Raw genomic sequence first — 7,182 nt, 5'->3', positions numbered from 1 at the left:
TCAAAAATTAGCTCAAGTACGCACTCGTCACCTCACGTACAGGGCATTTCAAATATCAGATATACTGAATCCTAAGGGGAAGGTCCCCCATACAAGGTTAGACAAGCCACTTACCTCGAACCGACTCAAAATCAACCCGAAACCACGCTCTTGCCACGAGTACTCGACTCCAAATGGCCCAAATCTATTCAATTCAATTGCATGATGTAAATAACACTTCAAGTAACTGATTCTACAAAGAAATTCTAAGCTAATACGCAAAATTAGGAAAAATAACCAAAACGCCCCTTGGGCCCACTTCTCGGAATCGGGTAAAATTTATATTTTCAGAATCCTCACACTCTCCCGAGTTCATGCATACCAAAATTATCCAAATCTAAAGTCAAATTCCCAATCAAAAGTCGAATTCTAGGTCTAAGAACTTTCTTCCAACTTTTCCCCAATTTTCATCTCCAATTCGAAATTAAATGATGAATTCATGTTTAGATTAATGGGTTACAAGCAAAAAGGAGTTAAGAATCATTACCAGCAAACTCCCTCCGAAAATCTCTCCAAAATTCATCTCCTACCGAGCTCCCAATACATTTTGTGATATGAACTCAAAACCCTCGATTTTGAACTTTATGTTCTACCCAGTTAATTCCTTAATCGCGATCGCGAAGACCAGTCGCAGTCGCGAAGAACAAAAATCACGCGCCTCAGATTTACTCTACGCGAACGCGATGCTCTAGCTCCCTCAACCTACGCGATCGCGGTTGACTCCACACGACCGGGTAGAGAAACACTTAACAAACCACTACCGCTTTATTTCTTCTATGTGAACGCGGCCTAGCCCACGCGTTCGCGATTTAGCATTTCCCATAGCTACGCGTTCGCATTCCTCTTCACGCAAATGTGAAAGGAAAAATTCCCTATGCCTCATCTAAGCCTTCGCGATCCTCCCCACACGATCGCGATGAAGAAAAGTCTGCAACACATACTAGCAAAAATCTGATGCTTTTCCAAGTCCAAAAATGGTCCGTTGAGCATCTGAAACATACCCGAGGCCCCCGAGACCTCAACCAAACCTACCAACATATCCCATAACTTCATTAAACTTGCTCCAACCTTTGAAATGCTCAAAACAACATTAAAACACCTATTTTTCATCGGATTCAAGCCTAAGAATTCCAAAACTCTAAAAACACGCTTTCGATCAAAAAGTCTACCAAACCTCGTCCGAATGGCCTGAAATTTTGCACACACGTCACATTAAACACTACAGAGCTACTCTAACTTTCGGAATTCCATTCCGACCCTGGGATCAAAATCTCACTATCGAACCGGAAACTTCAAAAATTCAACTTTCGGCATTTCAAGCCTAAATTAGATACGAACCTCCAAAACATAATCCGAACATGCCCCTAAGCCCAAAATCACCCAACGGAGCTAACAGAACTATTGGATTTCCATTCTGAGGCCGTCTTCACACTGTTCTGACTACGGTCAACTTTCCAACACTTAAGCTCTCATTTAGGGACTAAGTGTCCCAAAACTCTCCGAAACTCAAAATCGAACATACCGACAAATCAAAATAGCAGAAATAAACTTGGGGAAAGCAGTTAATAAGAGATTGGGGCGTTAATTCTTAAGACGACCGGCTGGGTTGTCACAAGATCTTTTTTTATTCTTTCCTTATACACATCCATACGTGGGTTTTACTTACCCTTCTTGCTGCTATTACTCATTTATAGTAAATTTCGTTGCCATTGCACTTATAGCAAGCCCAATTCTCACAAATTCGTCTTTGATTCTATGGTTCTGAGTGTTATTGTAGTTCTATTCACTAAAGAAGAGAAAATCTCTCTTGTATATGATATATCTCTGTTGATTCCATCGTGATTGGGACTTGTGAACGATTTGCCCTGAGTTCGATTCCAAATAGGGTTTGGATTCTGATTCTTCTTTTAGTGGTTTTATTATAGATTGCATGTGATATTTTCTTTCCCGATTTAGGTTTAATTGATTGTTTCTCTTATTTGTTTGTCTTAATTTGAATACTATATAAACCCCTCCCCATTTTCCCCTTTGAATAGACCTTAATTGCTAAAAACTACTACTGTCACTCTCATTCTTTCTCGTCTTACACTATTCTGAGGCTCAATCTTTTGGCCGGCTGAAAGTCAAGTCTACCATATTCTGTTAACCTTCCTCAAGTGCAAGCACTGCCCGGGGTCTGTTTTGAGGCTCTTGTGAACTCTGAAGCACTGGAGGTTTGGGGTTTTTCATCACTCTCCTACAATTGCTGCTATTCTTGAGATTCTGAGTTTCTCGTTCTTTATTCGTTGTTTGCAACTGGTTAGTGCATTGTACCCTCATTATTTTACTCCTTTCTGTTTGTGCTTATGTTATGTGCACTAGCGTTGTCCGGATTTCTCTGAGTTAAATTTTGATTATGCCATTTCATGTATGATTTTGCTTATTTTAGCATTACTTTATTGTTCCTTTAGCTCTGATTCTATGCAAGTCTCGATGTTAACTCATATGTGTATAGCTAAGTTGATTTATGATGTCTGCCTGATACGTAATTGAAACCTAATTGATGGTTGTTGAACTTTGTTTGACTTCTTACACTGAAACCCCTCTTTAAGACTATATTCTTGCCTTAAATTGCTTTATTCATGTTGAATCCTTCATGTCTAATCTGCTATTTCTCTGTAAGTCATGCTTAGCCTAACATGCTGTTGTGTCCAACCTGAGTAATCATCATGTTCACCTGTTGCTTATTTTGAATTTTGTTTCTTGTCCTGTTATGTACTATCATAACCAACTCATATGTTCCAATACTTTAAATGTGACCAATTCCTAATTGTGTGACAGCCAATTGTGAGTTTAATATGTGTTCTTTGTTTGATTCAATCCTGGGTTGCTTGACACTACTTATAGTCTATAAGATGAAATGCAGCATCTAGCCCCTTTATATAATAGTCTTGTCTTTGCCTATTATGAACTTTGACCCTCTCTAGTGTCACCTGACCTTAATATTCATCATGAATGCTTTAGACTTTGGAATTTTTGTGTTATACTCAACATGTTAGGCTGCCTGTTGACTATTGTAGACTATGCCTACTCGTCTATTTACTATGTCTAATAGTCATTCTCTGTCTGGGATTTTATTAGACCTTCATGCCTTAGACTCCATGTTTTGAGTTTCATGTAGGCTAACTTTGGTTTATGTTTTACTATAAACTTATTTGTTCTGAAAAATAAGTATGTATATGTGCTTACCATGTCAACCTAAATGATATACCTCTCCAATTCTGCTAATATTGTGCATGTTATACTTTTTCACTTGTTATGAACTTATGTTGTTAGTTTTCATGTCATGTGGAGACTAAATTCTACTGGTTCTCCTAGTTTTATGTTTAGTCCCCTATTTGACCAATACTGTCACTCTAGCTTTCGAAATACAAGTGCAACTATGTCTTATGTGAGCCTTGTCATTATGTTTCATGATTCTGTATCTATATCCTAGTAAGAATTGTTGTTAGTAGGCCTCAGAGCTATTTTAATTGGTTACCATGTGTAGCTCGTTAACTTGTGTGGTTAAGTTGTCCATCTGCAAAGTAAGTGGACCTTCTCTTTGGGCCTAGTGTAGGTCCCTTTTGAGTTTGAGCTGAGCAATTGACACACTCTAATGTTTGGGGGTGTATTTGGATCTAGGTCTGCTATCTCTATGAAGAATGAGCCTGCTAAAGGCCTAGGATTTACTGGGTTAATTTTCTTTGGGCATGTTCTATTTATTGGGCTTGTAGTCGTTTTAGTGTGCAATGTTTGAACTTGTGCTCTTTTATTTTGGGCCTGTAATAATTTGTAAACAAACAATTGAGGAATTAGTGAATTAGGGAATCAGGTACATTCTAATGCTTGCATAAAAGGCTAGAAAAATATGCTTATAGGATCTACGTGGTATATTTGCTATTTTGTTCAGCATGTCATATATGATATTAGGTTTCATGTGTTGTACACTGATAGAAAACATGCCTATAGGAATGACACACACACTTCACTTCATTTGTCAAATATGCTATATTTGTTTCCATGTCTATTATCCAGCACTCTTAGATAATATGTTTATAAGATGCAACAATGTAATACCTTTACTTACACCATGACTATAAGGTCTTAACTAATTAATCAACTGCTTCGCACTGTTTCTTTTTGTTTTTTTTTTGTATTGCTTCACTTAGATAGCATGCCTATAGGGATAAAGCATCATAAAACCAATATCCACTGCCTACCATTAGAAATCCTGCCTATAGGATATTGTCACTTGCCCAAGATGCATATCTATAAAATCATAATTATGAGGTTGCTTTCATTATTTTATTACGTAAACAATTAGAAATCATGCCTATAGGGTTTGTATTGATCTAATTCGCCCACACGTTAGTCCAAAAGCTACAATACTACTTGTATAATACTAGAATCACATAGAAATCATGCATATAGGACTTAATGATTCTAATACGTCCTAATTCTATCTACTGCCCAACTAGAAATCTGTTTGCGTGCTTTCTTGCTTATGTGTGAAGGTCAACTTAAGCCTTTTGTTGCTATTGTATGTAGTCTTATCTGTTTTGAATGTCGCATAGTTTATCATTTTTGAGCAACCTAAGTAATGTTTAGAACTACCTAATAGTAGGTCCAAAGCCTCCTAGACCATAGGCATGAGACGGGTAGTGCACGCATAAGGTACGACTTAGAAATGAATTAGAACACCTTTAAATAAACAACTTCAACATAGTAAGCGGATAGCAGGAGATGATAGTATGTGCCCGCTGAATAATATGAGCAACCCTTACCTAAAGGGAGCGACGAAGTATTATTTATGTTGCACGGGGTGATCGTTTAGGCTAAAAAACTTAGGACCCCTCTTTATTTATGTGCTTGCTATCCTTACTTAACAAAGATCAACGTAGTTTGTACTTAAATAGTCATTAAGACTTGTATCGATCCTCGCATGTTTTAACAAGACCTTACGACTTATGAACTTCCCTTCTATTTATTTGACCACCTATATTAACTATATAACCCACATAGTCTAAAGTTCGGTCGGGACCCACAGTTGTGTACCTTGAAGAGTTCCTAACACCTTCTCTTTGAGGTAGTTTAAGCCCTTCCCCGATCTTTGGTGACATTGACTAGTCAAACAGAGTTATTTAAAAATAGGTGTCCTAACGCACCTCAAAATCATTAGGTGATGACTCTTCTCTTTTAACACCTTCTTTAAAAGAGTTTTCACATGTCAAAATCCGTTTTCGCGAGAAAATGGGGCGCGACAGGCTATAACTACTTTGATATGGAACAATGTTACTCAACCTAATCATATATTCATTGTGTGGTTGGTTATTAAGGATAGGTTGCTCACTCAGGAGACTTGCTCAGCTGCATATTCAGGTGGAGAATGATAACTGCTCCTTATGGAATTCAGGTAATTTGGAAACTCCTTAGAACTTATTTGAAGAGTGCTCCTGGTTCAATACCATTAGGGAGTCCTTGCTATCATGGGAATGTATTCAAATGCAACATGGTACTGTAAGACAAGTGTTCACAAGTATCAGACGGCTTCCTTCGAAGTGCATATAAAAAGAGATTGTTGCCGCCATTTGGAGTGCTATAGTTTACCATACATGGAGAGCTCGAAATTGAAAGTTATTTAGAGGATTAAATGTACATACAAAGATGGTGGTGACTCAGATCAAGAAAGAACTAGTAGATAGACTAACTTTACCTTACCTATATAAGAAGTTACATAAATGTAGAGGACTCATGCAAAGATTACAAATGTAATTAGCTGCTCTCTTTGATTCTTGAGGCCTAAGATTAGGTGCCTTTTAGTTTGTGAAAATCCTCTTTGGTTATCAATGGTAATGTTTACAGTGTCACCAAAAAAAATTAACAATTTCCTTTCATATTGTACAATTGGTGTTCGACTTAAAATTGTCAATCAATAAATTTTGAAGGTATTTGATTCTCCACCATTGACACCCATTAAAAGGCTCCAAAGCTTAGAATTCGAATTTGAATTTTCAAAAACTATTATTTGTTTGGATTGGGTGTTGTTGCAAATAATTAAAAATATTCTTTGGAATTTATATCTCAATTTTGAGGGTGTTTGGTGAAGATTAGACTTGATTTTGGCTGAATTTCAGATTAAAACTTGTAGAAGAAGAAGAAGAACAACAACAACAACAACACTTGACATACAATATACTTACGAAATTGTATTAAAGTTGTATGTAAATTGTTGTATTCTGTTGTAATTATATATATTTTTATTTGAATGTTGTATGAAAGTTGAAAAATAGTCGTATAATATATGAAAGTTGTATTTATATTATAAAACTATCTTTTTTTTTACATAAAGCTGTTGATATGCTTTAAGAGAGGAAGTATTGACTGGAATTTCAGAGAGGAAGAAGAACACACCACTTACAAAATATACACAAATCATATGCAAAATACATTCAAAATACATATTGTATAAATTTTTTATGAATATATGTTGTTGTAGTTATATTTAACTGGGTGGAAACAATGTATGAAAGTTGTATACTATATAATTAAATGTATGAAATTTATTTTTAATATGTATGTTGTTGTAGATATTCAAATTTGCATTAAATTTGTACGAAATTTGTTTTTAATTTGTATGTTGATGTACCATACATTGTTCTTTTCTCAATTGATTTATTAAGGAAAGAAATGTAGAGAATGAATCTCAAATCAACTCATGTGCACTGATTCATATTTGTTTGAACGGAAAAACTTTAATATTGATGAGTGTGAGCACGTGATTTTTGCCCTATATGAATTACTCCCATAAATTCAAAAAAAAAAAAAATTCCCCATTATTTTGTAGTTTCATAGATTTTGTAGCATTTTTCGTTATTTGCTTGCATTTGTCTGCGCATGTTAATTTTGTTTAATTCATGAAAAATACAAAAATATGTTGCATTTGAATTTAGGATTTAATTTTACATTTTAGGATTAATTGACAAATTAGTTGTTTTATAAAAATGGGAAAAATCACAAAAAATAATTTATTTTGCACTTTTAATTTTAATTTTTAAATTTTGGTAGTTTTCCCTTCAAATTTGGTTTTTTAGTAGTTATGTTAAATAATATTTAGAATTAATT

This window comes from Nicotiana tabacum, chromosome 18 (assembly GCF_000715075.1).
Source record: "Nicotiana tabacum cultivar K326 chromosome 18, ASM71507v2, whole genome shotgun sequence".
Classification (NCBI taxonomy): Eukaryota; Viridiplantae; Streptophyta; class Magnoliopsida; order Solanales; family Solanaceae; genus Nicotiana; species Nicotiana tabacum.
Note: the sequence above shows the minus strand (reverse complement) of the source record.